This window comes from Peromyscus californicus, unplaced genomic scaffold, assembly GCF_007827085.1.
Source record: "Peromyscus californicus insignis strain IS unplaced genomic scaffold, ASM782708v3 Scaffold_5__1_contigs__length_169319896, whole genome shotgun sequence".
In the NCBI taxonomy this organism is placed as follows: Eukaryota; Metazoa; Chordata; class Mammalia; order Rodentia; family Cricetidae; genus Peromyscus; species Peromyscus californicus.
This window is the reverse complement of record NW_026294573.1, coordinates 151,694,404-151,709,513: the sequence shown is the minus strand read 5'-3', so window position 1 is coordinate 151,709,513 and position 15,110 is coordinate 151,694,404. Positions and strand designations below refer to the sequence as shown.

At 39.2% G+C, this 15,110-nt stretch overlaps 1 long non-coding RNA gene across 4 annotated transcripts in view; it reads right to left on the bottom strand.

Annotated features, from left to right (window-relative positions):
* LOC128097246 (uncharacterized) overlaps positions 1-15,110 on the bottom strand; it is a 54,047-nt gene that overhangs the window by 23,913 nt on the left and 15,024 nt on the right. For 2 of the 4 annotated variants that reach the window (XR_008213822.1, XR_008213819.1), the window contains exon 2: positions 6,321-6,373. This is a non-coding gene — a long non-coding RNA (uncharacterized LOC128097246). Of the gene's footprint in view, positions 1-6,320; positions 6,374-8,084; positions 9,206-15,110 lie in introns of those variants that run through there. The other 2 variants (XR_008213821.1, XR_008213820.1) reach the window with 2 other exon arrangements.

Sequence of the window (15,110 nt, the reverse complement as noted above, 5' to 3'; positions counted from 1 at the left end):
CACCATGCCTGGCTAAAGTTTTAATTATTATTTTTTGGGGGGGAGGGTTGGTTTTGAGACAGGGTTTCTCTGTGTAGCTTTGGAGCCTGTCCTGGGACTCACTCTGTATACCAGGCTGGCCTTGAACTCACAGAGATCCACCTGCCTCTGCCTCCCAAGTGCTGGGAAGTTTTGATTTTTAAAAGAATAGGTAAACTGATCTCTCTTTTAAAAAAAATCTGGTCTGTAACGTTACTTCAGCTGCTTTTTAATGTGTGTGTGTGTGTGTGTGTGTGTGTGTGTGTGTGTGTGTGTGTGTGTGTGTGTGTTTAATTGAAACAAAATTATCCATCACTTCCCTCCCTACCTTTCCTCCCTCCAGCCCCTCCCAGGTACCATCTCTCTAACCTCTCCATATCCACCCCTTACTCTCAAGTTTATAGTCTCTTTTTTTGTTATTGTTGTTATATGTATACGTGTGTGTGTGAACAAATATATAAATAAACCTGCTGAGTCCAAAAAAAAGAAAGAAAAAAATGTTTAGTCAAGTTGTAAAATCTAGTATAAAGTCTTTTATGCTGCCCCTGGCATTTCTTACCTTGTCTGAGGATGTGGTCTAAAACAGAGTGATATTAATGCAGAAAATACTAACTTTGGAAGATCTGGATCCTGTGGGATCCTTCCTACCTGTGACAAAGGCCCTCACACATTCATTCCCTCTACTCTTCTAAAAATAGGAAGAAATAAGGGATTAGGCCAGACTCATGCCCAGAAGCTACCAAGAAAAGCATGATAGAGAAGCTGTTCTTTATGCTCAGAACTCAGACTTTTCAGGGAGATGTGGAGTAGTGTGGAGATGATAACGTAGCTAAAACCCAATGACTAAATGGAAAGAAGGGTACTGCAGTTAAGTAAAGCATGCTTTTAAAATGCAATGCTATTTTATTGGAGGATAATGTCTGTTCACTGTAGAAGGCAAAGCTTAGCAGAAGCAAAGCATGCACTCATCATGAGTACTAGTAACATGTTAATATATAGTGATCTAGCACTTTTGCATACCTTAAAAACCAATAGCTTCTAAGGTTTTTTTATTGTGTTTGTGTATACACACACACACACACACACACACACACGTACATGAGTGCAAGTGCCTTGGGAGGCTAGAGGAGTTCAACACCCTTGGAGCTAAAGTTACAGATGGTTGTGAGCTGCCTGATGTGGGTGCTGGAAGCCAAGCTCATGTCATATGCAGAGCAGTTCACTCTTCTAACTATGGAGCCATCTCTCCAGCCCAAACTTGAAACCACCAGACCATGTATAGTTTATCTTTTTGTTTATTTATTTTTTAATTTGTTTTTTGAGAATTTCACAAGAGTATTGTATTGTCATTTCTACCCCTTCCTCTCCCTCCTCCAATTTTTCCCACACCCACACTCACTCCCTCTCAAATTATTGTCTTCTTCTTTAATTATCACTGTTAAATGTACATAACATACATGTAACCTACTTAGTCCATTTAGTGTTGCTTATATGTGTACATGTTCAGGGCTGAGCAGTGGAGATTGGATAATTTTTCAGGGAATATGTGTCTGTATAAGACTGACTCTCCCCCACCCTCTCAGCAGCTATTAATTGCCTGTAATTATTCCTCTAGGTGTTGGGCCTTGTGAGATTTCTCCAGGCCACACTGGCTTACTAACTGGTGTTGTCATTGTGCCGGTCTTGTTTAAGCAGCCATATTATTGAGATTTCATGAGGCCAGCTTTCCTGTCATATACAGAAGACACTATCTATCAGGAGGTGTCCTGAGCCCTAGCTCTTACAATCTTTCTGCCCCCTTTTCCATGACACTATCTGAGTCTTAGGTATACGAGTTGTGCTATAGAAGTATAGTTAGCACTGGACACTTCATACAGATCATGTTTTTATTTTATGACCTTTATCCATGTCCACATACACACACCAAAGAAAAAAAAAATTAAGAAAAATTGATGTTGGGCTCAGTGGTTAAGAGCACTGGCTGGTCTTCCAAAGAACCAGGTTTGATTCCCAGCATATAAGGTAGCTAACAACCATATGTAATTCCAATTCCAGGGGATCTGATGCTCTCTTCTGACCTTGACTGCAGGACACCCCTGTGGTACACATATAAACATGCAGGCACAACACCCATGCACATACAAATAAGTCTCAAAAAAAGTTTTTACTGAGGAGGTAATTCATTTTTAAAGGGCTACCTACTGTGCCAATTTAAATGTATGTCTTCATTTGTTTATATCAGCACTCAGGTATCTTATGCGAAGAGTTACTTTACCAGTTATAATCTAAGTGTATGAAGACACTCATAGCCTGCTGCCTCTGTTGTAACAAAATACATGAGGTGAATAATTTAAAAGGATGGGTTTATTTGGCTCAAAGTTTCAGAGATCTGTGATCACTCAGCCCCACTGCATTCAGGCCTCTTATAATAAGGCAGAACATCACGCTTGGGAGGTGGTAATGGAGCAAAGTTGCTCACTTCACGGCATCAAAGAAGCAAAATGGTTCCCTGCTACTCTCATTTATTTAGGAGAGAACACCGATAAGGATCTGAGGCCTTTACTGTTTCACAAACAGGAAAGGGATCGTTTTGATGTGGACATCTCCAGGCATAGCTCTGTGTGAACTGGGGAAAACAACGTTCTCCCTAAGCTGGTCCCCGGGTCCCAGTGCCACAGTGACAGAAGAGGATTTGTGATTCAGACGTTCAGAAACCCAGCTGTTCTTTCCCTCTGCAGAGAAGACTGACATCGTCTAGAAAAGCAGTACCTAGTTAGAATGTGAGTGGGGAAATGTCAGGCTCATGATGAGATCCTCAAACAGAAACTGCGCTTCCTGTGAGCAAAATCCCACATGCCAAGCAGAGCTTCTAAACTGGAGAGGGTTGAATCTCTGCCTGTTGTAGTCATCTAGAATTGAAAAGAAAGCGCTTTCTGACACTCAGAGTCAATTTACAGGGGATCTGAAAGCTAAGACGAATGCATGTGGAGCATGCAAAAAAGCATCCTAACATTAACTAACTGCTATTGCCACAGAAGGCTGACTGTGGGGCAGGAAGGGTCTGATGTGAGGGGTTTGGCTCAGTTCAGGCATTTCTCAAATGTCCAGGTTTCTTAGCCTAGTGATCCCCCCCCCCCCGCCCCGCCTATTTATTCACTGCTGTAGTGAAGTCTGAGAATTTAGGGAAAAGGGGATCTTTTAAAAGGGTGCTGGCAAAAGATACTGACATCAAAGAATCATGGGTCATTAAGGATCTGTGGAAAACAAAAGCTATGAAGAGGCAAGATTTCAGGGCTATGTCCACAACAGAAAGCACTTCCATGAGCCTTTGGCCAGCATCTACCACAAAGCAAGAAGCAATCTTGAGGTCTTTAAAGACCAAAAATACAAGGCCAGTTGTAACCATCCGACAAAAAGCTACAAACTTTAAAAGTCTTCATCCACCAATTAAGTATTTCTACATATATAATCTAAAAAGAAAACTAATTATAATGAAGACTAACTTGTACTTAATCTTTACTGTATGCTAGGTGCTATTTGAATTGCTTTATGGTTAAGAGCTAATTTTGTTCCTGAAAAGGAGGTAGAGTTTCATGAAGCAAATTGCCTTCCATTATACAGTCAATGGGTGGCAGAATAGAGTCCATCCAGGCCTGCTGGCTTTACCCTAAAACAAAAACAAATGGACATGAAATGTGTGAAGTACATTTGCAGAAAAGAGGAAAGATAGATAGAGGGGGTAGGAGTAATCAGTGGGCATTGTATGCACATATGAAATTGTCAAAGAACAGATTTAATTATTTTCCTTTTACAGCATCATAGAAAACACTGGAGATTGGAAATAGTACTTTTCAACATTTCTACTATGCAAGATGGCAATGATTCTGGTCACCTCTGTTAAAGAGGTGCAGTCTGTGGGTGGCATGTAATTTCCCCACCTCTCCTCAAATTCCCAAGTGAACACAGCTGGAAATAAATGGAAATGGCAGAGACCTTCACTCCTTCACACTGTACTTTTATTAGGATCTGGCCTACTCACCCTTAGAGTGAACAACTTGTATCAGTTTGTGTAGGACTTTCCCAATTTAGATCTAAAATTCTTGGATAAACCAAGATGGTTATCTTGATGGGAATGTCTTTCTGTATGCTGTGAAAAAAATGTTGCTCTGATTGGTTGATAAATAAAGCTGTTTGGCCAATGGTGAGGCAGAATTAGGTGAGGCAGAACATTCTAACTGGAGAGACAGGGGAGAAGAAAAGAGTGCAGAGGAGACATTACCAGCCACCGCCATGAGAAACAAGATGTAAAGATATCAGTAAGCCATGAGCCCCGTGGCAAAGTATAGATTTATAGAAATGGGTTAATTTAAGATATAAGAACTAGATAACAAGAAGCCTGCCAGGGCCATAGTTTAAAAATAGTGTTAGCCTGTGTGTGTTTACTTGGATCTGTGCGATTGCAGGACCAGGCAGGACACAGGAATTTTAAAAGTGGCTGTGGGACCTTGGTGCAGGGCGAGGACAGGAAAACTTCAGCTACATTATCTGTTGTCTTTTTTTTCAATTGCTGCTACCTTTTAAGCCACAGCTGTCCAAATCGGCAACCGCAACTCAGCTGCCTCTAGAGCCAGAGCTGGAGGGAATGCTGTTCCCTCAGGCTCCAACTCTTTCAAAGCTATGAAGGAATCTTAACTAAATCTCTGTCGCTCTAAAGAAGTCAAGATTCAAAGGTTGAGGTAGAATTCTGCTCCTCAGAGAGGCTGAATAGCAAGTAGCTCACCTCTTCTCCTTGCTCAGGCCTCCCAAAAAAGCCCTCGTGCTTCTCCTCACCCCTACTTAAAAACCCCTCTCCACCTGTTCCTCCCTACCACTTCCTGTTAGGTAGTTGCTGACTCAGCCTCCTGACCACAGGTGAATTTTATTTAATCAAACACATCTTTGCATCATTAAACAAATGCTCCAGAGCATAAACAAAAGTAGCATGCCTTAAAATAGTATTCTACATTTTCCCCTTTTTGTCTAAATAGAAAAAAATTAAAGGTTTTAACTTTAACATAATAAGACTGTATACAATAAGACTAATTATCAAGTAAAGATTACACTGACAATGTAATTAATTCCAGTTCATTTGTGTCTGGCAAATTAAAAGAAAATACTTCATTATCTATCCTATTTTAATGAATCTAAAGTTTTATACTTAATTTACTCTCTATCATAACTAAAGAAAACTACAACTATAACTATCTAGTCTTCAACTCCATCAAAAAACTCAGAAGGATAATATTATTTGAGTAAACAAAAAGTGCATTGCAAACAGCTTCCAAAACTCTAGAAATGACAGAGACATCTGACTGCCTGGATAGTCATCCAGAGTTCCCTCTGCAATGTTGGGGCATCTATCTTCAGTCTACAGGCCTAGAGTATCTGGTGGACTCTTCTGTGGAGCAGGAATTTTGAAGGACTGTCCTGCCATGTTTTGGCAAAGTTCAATAGTCTTTTTCCTATGTGTCCTGCATGTCCAGTCTGCACAGCACATTGTCAGCAATCAAAGACAAGAGCAGTTTCTTTGCCTAGTGGCTAACCTTGCCACAATGAAAGCAAACTCCATAAGGTGTTTCTTCAATGCCTATCATCTTCTCTGGAGTAAATTGGTGCTACTAGGAGCAGATGTGTCTCATTGTCATGAAAAATTTTAACAAAACATTTTAAAGCCATATTCTAAAGGTCTTTGAAGTATTTGAAGACCATTTATCTAAAATATATCTCTATATGATCCTGAAAGCATACCTAACATATCTACAACTTTGATTGTTATAAATGATTAAACACTAACCTATGTTTCCTGATTATCCTATATAGTTTATAATAACAGCTTTCAAAAACAAGAATTTTACCTTACATTTTTAAATGAACTGCATAAGTATATTACCTTAAACAAGAATAGAAACATATATGCAATATGTTGTAACAAAAATAACCTTAAATTTTTATCAATATACAAAAATCCTTTAAACAAGGGTAGAAACATATATACTGTATAACAAAAATAACTTTAAATCTATGTCAATATACTATTTTCCCCTAAATGATAATAAACATCCATAACCCAAAAAATAACCAAAAGCCTCTCACAACACCTTGAGAATGTTGACATTGTATTCTCTAAACTGCTTTCTGCTGTCTGTGGATGAAGTATCTTTAAATTCCCAGAGAGAAAATTTTGAGATAATAACCGAGTCCTGGGAAGACCAACAGTAACCTTTGTTAATAGATATAACCTGCCAAGTTTCAGGAGGTCTCACCTGATCAAACCTGATCCATATTAACCCTGAAGGAATCAGCAGCCTCTTGTCTCCTATGGGAACAAAAAAAAAGCATTTTTGATTTACATTTGACAAATATATTTTTTAACTTTTTAAAAGTTAAGAATTCCTAGAGTATATAGGCTGATTTATTTCAACAACCTCTCTTTCAATTCCAGGTCTCTTTGCAGCTGTCATTTGCTTTTCAACAATCAAAAAATTCAAAATCAACTCAATAACATACAGGACTCAGACTCCCTGTGTATTTCCTATCTTACATAGTTTTTTTTCTTTTATATTACTTATATTACTTTTACTCTCTCTTTAAAGACTTTATTACTACTTTTAAACTATTGATTTCTTTCTATGACTATAGCCTTTTTCTTTTCTTAAGCCTATGCACATTGTTAAACACACTTTAACCTGTTTAGAGGTTTTTCCATCTGGACTTCTTTTATTGTATATCTTCAGCCCTTTTTTTTGACCATGTGAGCAAACTTTTAAACTGCTAACCTACACCTGGATCTTTCATGTGAGGCTCTCAGTTGGCTCTATCCACTTTTTCGGTCATGAAAACCAAGCGTGAAACTCATGGCCTGGTTGGAGGTTAGTGACCAGGAACTGCATTCAACCTTCCTAGAGTTCTAGAATGCTGATGCTTGCACTATGGCAGGCATCTTTACTTAGTTCTTTGTTCCTACTTAAGGTACTAGCTGCTCAAGGGCTTGCTGACTGGCAGAAATTGTCCAGCTGAAACTCTTAAAGGAGCCGTATCCCTTTTTTTTCTTTTCAGCTTTTTCATGCCCTAGGGATATTCAAGCACCACATTGGTATGCCAAAATGTTGTTTGTTTTTGCTCTTTTGGGGGGCCTGCCACCCAGATCCCAAACAAATCACACAGAGGCTTACTCTTAATTATGAACACCCAGACTTAGCTTGGCTTGTTTCTTGCCAGCTTTCCTTAACTTTAGATTAACCCATCTACCTTTTGCCTCTCGGCTTCTCCTGTTCTCTTTCTGTAAATCTTACTCTTACTCCATATCTTGCTGTGTAGTTGGGTGGCTGGCCCCTGATGTCCTCCTCCTTCTCTGGCTACTTCTTCCTCTTCTCTCATATCTCTTCTCCTATTTATTCTCTATGCCTGCCAGGCCACCTATCCTTTCTCCTGCCTTGTTACTGGCCATTCAGTTCTTTATTAGGCCATCAAGTGTTTTAGACAGGCATAGCAACACACCTTCACAGAGTTAAACAAATACAACATAAACAAAAGTAACACACCTTAAAATAATATTCCACAACAGTCATCTGCCTTAAATCTTTTCAAGTTGTAGCAAAAGTATACCTAGGCTTGCCTTCGTCTTGGAAATTAGGATGAGATTCAAAAAGTAAACTAGTCTTGGAAAAGGATTTCCTTTGTGATCCATTTCTACAAATAGAGTAGGATATCAAACCTACCTACACTAATGGGGTCACACAGGGAATCATATGTGCTCAATGGGGACATGGGCTTCATTCACAGTTTCAAATGCCTAAGAACCAGGAAGGCTATGTTGAAGTTCTTTCTACAGTCCATAAGGAACAAGCTACATAAATGTTTTCCAGATAATTAAAGTATTTCACAGCTATGCACATAAACCTGGATCCAATGTGTACTAGGAAGAATGTTTTCCTATAACAAATGAACAGAGGATCTAGGGCACTATTGCTATTGGTTGACAGGGTACCCAAATAAATCACCTTCAAGAAAGAGGAATCAGAACTCACTGTAAAATGTTGCTGGCCAAAATGTAGTGAAGCATGGAAAAGCAATATTATGCTTATACTAAGAATTTGGGAGTCTTCAGAAGCAATAATTCTGTGAATATACAAAGTGTCAGTGAATTTAGTTTAAGGGAGAAAATTGTTAAGTATATAAAGTATAACTCTATAAATATGTGAGAGCATTTTTTATTAATACCAATATGCAATGACCTTATTGCTAAAGACATGGGAAATTTTGGTCACAGAACATAGAGAAACGAAGTTGGTACTGACCAGGACGCTTCTTCTCTGATGGATAGCTTTAATTGTACCAGAAGTTGTTATGTAGGCTGCTGTGGGGGTGGAGAAGTCTTACACAGCTGAGAACCCTGTGAACTACAATAATGACAGTGTGGCAAGATACGCCCATGAGTAAAATAGCGACACACATTTTATAGCAGTAGCCAACTGCTTTCCAATTGGATGTTAAATCTGCACTGTAGGGGGAAATGAGTGGCTGTTGCTATAAATCTGGCTAAGAATCCATGGTTGAAAGGGTGGCCGACTGACCTTAGGGATAAAGCTGATACTCCTATTAGACACAGTATTAAGTGGTTCTCTAAATTCAGATCTCTATCCCCATAGATTCATTCAGCTCTCAAACCTCATCAGAGAAGTTTCTTTGTGCAATAGTTAAGGCAGTAACTCACAACCAGTCAAGGTGCAGAGAACAGCCATCTGTGAAGTGCTCAGACACCAACATGACATCTATGTCACGGGCTCCTCCAACCACCATAAGACTTGGGGACCTTCATGGAAGATGGGGTAGAAAATTGTAAGAGACAGAGGTCAGAGAGGACTGGAGCAAGACAGTGTCTTCTGGGCATGACAGGACCATTGCACTCATGAACTCACAGCAGCTGTAGTTGCCTGCACAAGGTCAGCCAGTCAGCATTCGAGGAGGGGCTTATACTAATAACAGTTGACGTTTCGTGGAAGAGCGAGGGTCAGTTTTCTTTAAGGGCAGGCCCCTGAGTTATTTTAAAAAAAAAAAAAAAGACATAAATCTGAGAGGAGTGAGAAGGTGGAGTTGTGTTGCTGTGTTAAAATGTTATGTCCAAAAGCAATTAATGGAAAAAAGAGTTCATTTTGCCTTAGGGTTCCAGAATGAGAATCCATAATGGCAGAGAAGGCATGGAAACAGGCAGCCAGAGCAGAAATTGAGAGCTTACATCTTCAAACACATTCAGAAAGCAAAGAGAATGAACTAGAAGTAGAGAGAAGCTATGAACTCTACGCGCGCGTGCGCACACACACACACAGAAACTTCCTTCAGCAAAGCTTTTATGTCCTTGCGGTGAGGTCTGAGGTTGGAGGAATGATTCCTTTTGTCTGCTGATTTAACAAGAAGCTAGGAAAAGCAAAGCTTCAGCACTCAGCCCCGTTTTCCTGACAGCAGAAACGCACGCAACAATGCATACAAAGAGACCAATTTTCCCAGTGGAGAGGGCATCTGGACCAGGAATTTCAAGTATGTCTGAAAATCAGAACTTTGATTTATATGTTTAGAGGTAGGATGAATTCCATTTCTCCCTCAGAATGTTCTGGTTGCTGATATTGTAGGGGATTGGATAATCCAGATAAGGAAAGGAAAGCATCCAGGAGACTTCAAAAGTTCCACCGAACAGTTCCCTGCAGCAGGGAGAAACTCACAAAGTCTGTCTTTTGGCGAGAGAGAGATCAAGATGCTGGACATTTTAAAAATCTGTGAAAAGTCTATTTATCTCCATAGAGCCTCTTTCCCCATCTGTCTGCTGATGGGTGAGCTGCCTGCTTCCTGGTCCTCGGCTGCTGATGGGTGGGTGAGCTGCTTGACCCCTGGTCCTCGGCTGCTTTGCAACAGTCCCATCACGTCTCCCAAAGACGAGTGGGAACCAGGTATTCAAATATATCGGCCAAGGACAACATTTCTCATTTAAATCACCACAGGGCAGTGAATATGATCAAAATACATTCTATAACATTCTCAAAGAACTCATAAAATATTTTTAAAAGATGCAGTGAGATGTGGCCCTAAATATAAACAAACCAATCAAAATTCAATGACTATATACAAACAAAACAAAAAAAGATTTCAAAGAATATAAAGAAAAAAATGATAAGCTGTGTGTTATTTTATTGAATTAAGAAACAAATAACCAAAGAATTTGAATTTCTTCTAGAAATTCAACTAGAAAATAGAAATAGCAAGGATAAAAGCTACAATAAATTCATTAGAAAAAGGTGAGTCTAGCTTCTGCTTGTAGATCACTTCCTTTCTGACTATAATGTACATACAAAAATGAGTCTATTTTTACCAAACTCTGGTAGAGATGTGGGGAGGGTGTGGCTTAAAATTCAGGCTGTGCTACATAGTGAAAATTCATAGTTGGTGCAGAAGCAGGGTCGGGGACAGCACGGAAACTTTGCAAACAGTCTTAGCAGCCGCAGAGGTGTGATCCCATAGCAAGGCTGTGTGCTGCTATTCAAGTTAAGATATAATGGACACTAAAAAAAAAAAAAATCAATGTTCCAAAATTATAAACCCAAGAAGATGAGAACAGGCTCTCCAAACAAGAGACAGCAATTTGCAATTAAGTAGCTTCTCACGACAGTAATTCTATGTAGCAGACTCTGGATACTGGGTTTTATTTGCCCATACCCCACACATTAAAACTAAAAGTATGGCACAGAAAAAACTTTGCTTCAAATGTAGAGATTTTACAGATCTGGATTAATTACTATAATTATAGAAAATTATTGTAACACTCATTGTTTTTTAATTAAACTTTATTTAATGCTGGCATTAATGTTCCTCATGTGTAGCACAAGGTAATAAAGCCAGCTGATAAATAAACCCAAGAGCTGACTATTTGAAAAGCCAGTGAAAATAAGTAGTTCAAACTTAATAATCTAACCATCAGAGATTCCAACGTTAGAATTAAAGAGAGGATACAGCTAAGTATGTGAGTAAGGCTTTACATTCTTTTAATTATTTTTATTTTTTGAAATGAAAATGTAATTCCATCATTCCCCCCTTTCCCTTTCCTCTTTCTATTCCCTTCCACGTACCCCCATCCCACTTGCTCACAAATTCTTAGCCTCAGTTTTTTGTACATATAAATTTCTACATATTTATATATGTTATATACGCATATAAACTTCACATATCTCTAAATTTATATATAACATATTCCTAAATATACACTCATCATCTTTAAAAAATAAGGTGAGCTATAAACTTAGTAAATTAGAAGGTCTAGAACTTTAACCAGTGCCACAGTCACCTACAGCATCTATTGAAATAGGAGTTTCTGACACAATATGTCTAGGCGCTGTGCAGTCAAAAGGCTCTGACTTGCAGAAAGATCCCAGGTGCTGCTGGTGCTGCTGGTCTGGAAACTGTGCTTCCACAACCACCAATTTAAGTAAAGTGGAGCTATTTCCAGGAAAATATGAAAACGTAAGTGATTCAAAAAGCAAAAACTCTAAAAATATATCCAAAAGATATTTTAAAATGTTTCCCAAGCTAGAGAATTTGCTGGTTGAATTATTTAAAATTACTAAGAAACATAGGGCCCCTATGCCAAGGCAACAATTTCCAAGCATTAAAAAATAGAAACTACATAAATGCCAGCAAGATGACTCAGTGAGGGAAAGAGCCTACTGCCAAGCCTGACCAACTGAGTCTGATCCCCAGAACCCACAGAGCAGGAGAGAACCAATGCCTTCCACCTGTCCTCTGACCTCCACACATGTGCTGTGGCGCACACACACATATACACACACACACACACACACACACACACACACACACACATAAATAAATAAAGTAATTGTTAAGGGAATATTACTTGGTTAATTTGGAAGCTGGTAAACCCAAATGCACAACTTCTGGGGGTACGGGGCAGGGGGAGGGGCATGAGCCTGAAGTAATCTGGGAGGACAATTTATAAATTAGCTAAAACCTAATGCCCTCTCAGCAAGGTGATTTCTCAGCCTGAACAGAGTAGCAATGTCATGGTCAGTCAGTACTACAGGCCTAACTCAGGTAGGAATATGGCCATGAAAGTCCCACAGAAAATGCTAATAAGCTGGTGAATAAAAATAATCAGCCACTTAAATGTCACCCAGTGATGTGGTATACTTTAATAATTGAATATCTATAATATAAATCAAATCAATCAGTTCAACTTAAAAAAATTTGGCAAAACAACTGTTTCCGTCCAAAACATCATAAACAAGAAATACAAGAGAATCTATTGAACCTGACCATGAATATCAATCTTAAGCCAACACAATTGCCACAGAAAGAAGTGTGGGAGTTTTAAAGTAATCCTTCAAGGCCCTAAAGCTTTCATAAAACTTCCAAATTTGTTAGCAAGTCCTAGGGGCCTGTTCTACTAAGAGTGAAACACTCAAGATGAGAACTCTAGCTGGGAGCAGCCTCTTGACTGTTCAGACTGAAAGTCTCTGGTTCTGCATGGGAACTCCTAACTGGGTTGGGAAAGTCTGGAAGACCTCAGCTTGTCTGCACTGACATGCACTTCCCTGCCTTCCCTGTGCATAGCAGTGCTGTGCAGCACATCTCACTCTTGAACAGCCACCTGCAGTATTCCTTCTGAAAAATGACTTATGAAAAAGTTTTGGTCGAGAATTCTCTCTTAAAAGGATTCCAAGTAACTCACTTGGACTTATAATTTTTGTGGCTGGTGACATCATGTTTTTGAGAAATGTAATGTACACATTATCTTGTCTTAGGCAGAAGGGCTACAACCCAAGGTGTTTTAGGTGTAGTATGGAATTGTTGAAGAACTATATTTACTAAGAATTGTTTCTAAGTAATGATAAAGATTATTAGTGTGTGGTGGTCCATCTTCACTTTGAAACTATTAGAAAAATCATGTTTCTAATTCCTCCCTAAAGCATAGAAGCACACAATTAAAATTTCTTCCCATATGCTCTGTCCGTCCTCATGACACTTAGCAAGAAGTGCTGACAATTCAGTGTGTCTACCCAGGGTATTCTGCGGAATCTGTGAACTCGTTTTCTAATTTACACATATTGCCTCCTTCAATCACCCCTCCTGATGGTCTATTCCCTCTTCTAATTACTCTGAGAGAAAAAAAATGCTTTAATATTAATTTTAAGTTTCTTCTCTAGCAAAATCGGAATGCAGCAAATAATTGGTAATCCCCTTTTGGCGTCTAGCCAAAGGTTTCACAGTGTACTGCTGACCCTTTATATGTATTCATGTTGTAATCTATTCCCCTCCTATCAAGGTTATGTGGGAACAAATTAACCAAACAGCAAACTCCTTGAAAGGAAAAGAATACTAAAGGAAGACATACATTCTTATTGCCTAATACAACATGTAACTTTTCAATAAGTAGTACATTATTCCTCTAAAATGCTTAGTTCACTCTTAATCATTTTCACTCAAGAAGTACATAAACCTATAGAGAAGTTTATTTTCTTCATGTGTTAAATTTTTCTCTGCAATGACTGATACAGGAAAGTTTTGTGAGGGCTTTTGTCTGTTTTTGTTTCAGAATACTTATTCCAAGAAAATCAATGATATTAATCATCTCCAAAATGCAACGATGAAGAAATCAATCATTCTTGATATCTTAGAATAAAAACTATGACACACAAAAGAAAATTGCTAACAAGGCGTGTAGTTCTAGGCTCAAGGACAAGGAAGATGCACATGTGCAGGAGTTTCTTGCCTGTGTCGAGATTTCTGGCATTGCTGCACTAGAGAAGAGCAAGCAGACCACAGAGACAGCCATCAGCACTCAGACTGAGCCAGGGATGGCCCACTTCCTAGTGTGTAAGAAAAGGGGGGAAGATCTTTATTGTTATTTACTACGTGATTAATAAGTCAGCTCCTGGGGCTGGAGAGATGGCTCAGTGGGTAAGGATCCATCCTTCTCAGATACAAGAACCAGAGCTCAAATCCTCAGCACCCATATAAAAAAGATGGGCATGGTCACACAAGCCCTCTATCAGGGCTACTCAATGGTAGAGATTTCTGGGGCATGCTGGCCACCAGCCTGCCTGTGGGTTTAGCAAGAGGCCCTGCCTCAAAAGAGTAATGTGGAGAGTGATGGAGCAAGACACCCAATGTAATCTGAACATAGGCATTCATAACCTTACACATATGTGAATATCACACACACACACACACACACACACACACACACACACACACACACACACACAAAGGGGGCACTTCCTTGAAGTCTGAAGCACTTCTGATATGGCTCCTGTGTGAAATTAAATTGAACATTTTTGTTAAAGAATTTCAGTTTTCAGTAAGCATGAGGCAGAGATTTTGGAACTATGGGCATTTGCTCCAGGTTCCTGATGTCCATATTACATAAGTTGTCTTTTTTTATGACTTGGCTATGTGACTATGTTACTAATGTATCTGCCTGTTCTCATTATGTATTCACTGAGTCTAGGATTCAGACAGACCAGGATAAGTGAAGCCCCTCAAACACTGGCAGCTCTTTGCAAACAAAAATACCAAAAGAACAAATAACCAATGAGGCGATCAGAGCAGCCACATGAGGAAGACCACCAGAGCTGAACACCCAGAGTGGGAAGCCACTGTGTGCAGCCTCCCTCAGCTGAAGCAGTTAGTCACCACCAATACACTCTTCCCAAGGATAAAGAGCTCAGCTCGCTCTCATTCAAAAATGTGCTCTAAAACAAACAGAACGCATTTTGAAAACTTACTAAAAGTTAGGTTTTAACCAAATGATCACACAGCTTTTACCAGAGTTGAATTCCAGCTTGCTAGCATTTTGAATAAAATTTTAAACGTGGACAGAATATGTCACAGAAAAAGCTATAAAGCTGCAATAAATCATTCTGAAGGCACAATTCATAAAAATCTGCTTACACGAGCATTATGTCAGTAATTTAGCTGTGGTTCCTCTCCTTGACAGGAACATACTATTGAGTACATGAGTCTAAGAAGCAAAATAAAGACTTACTCTGGTA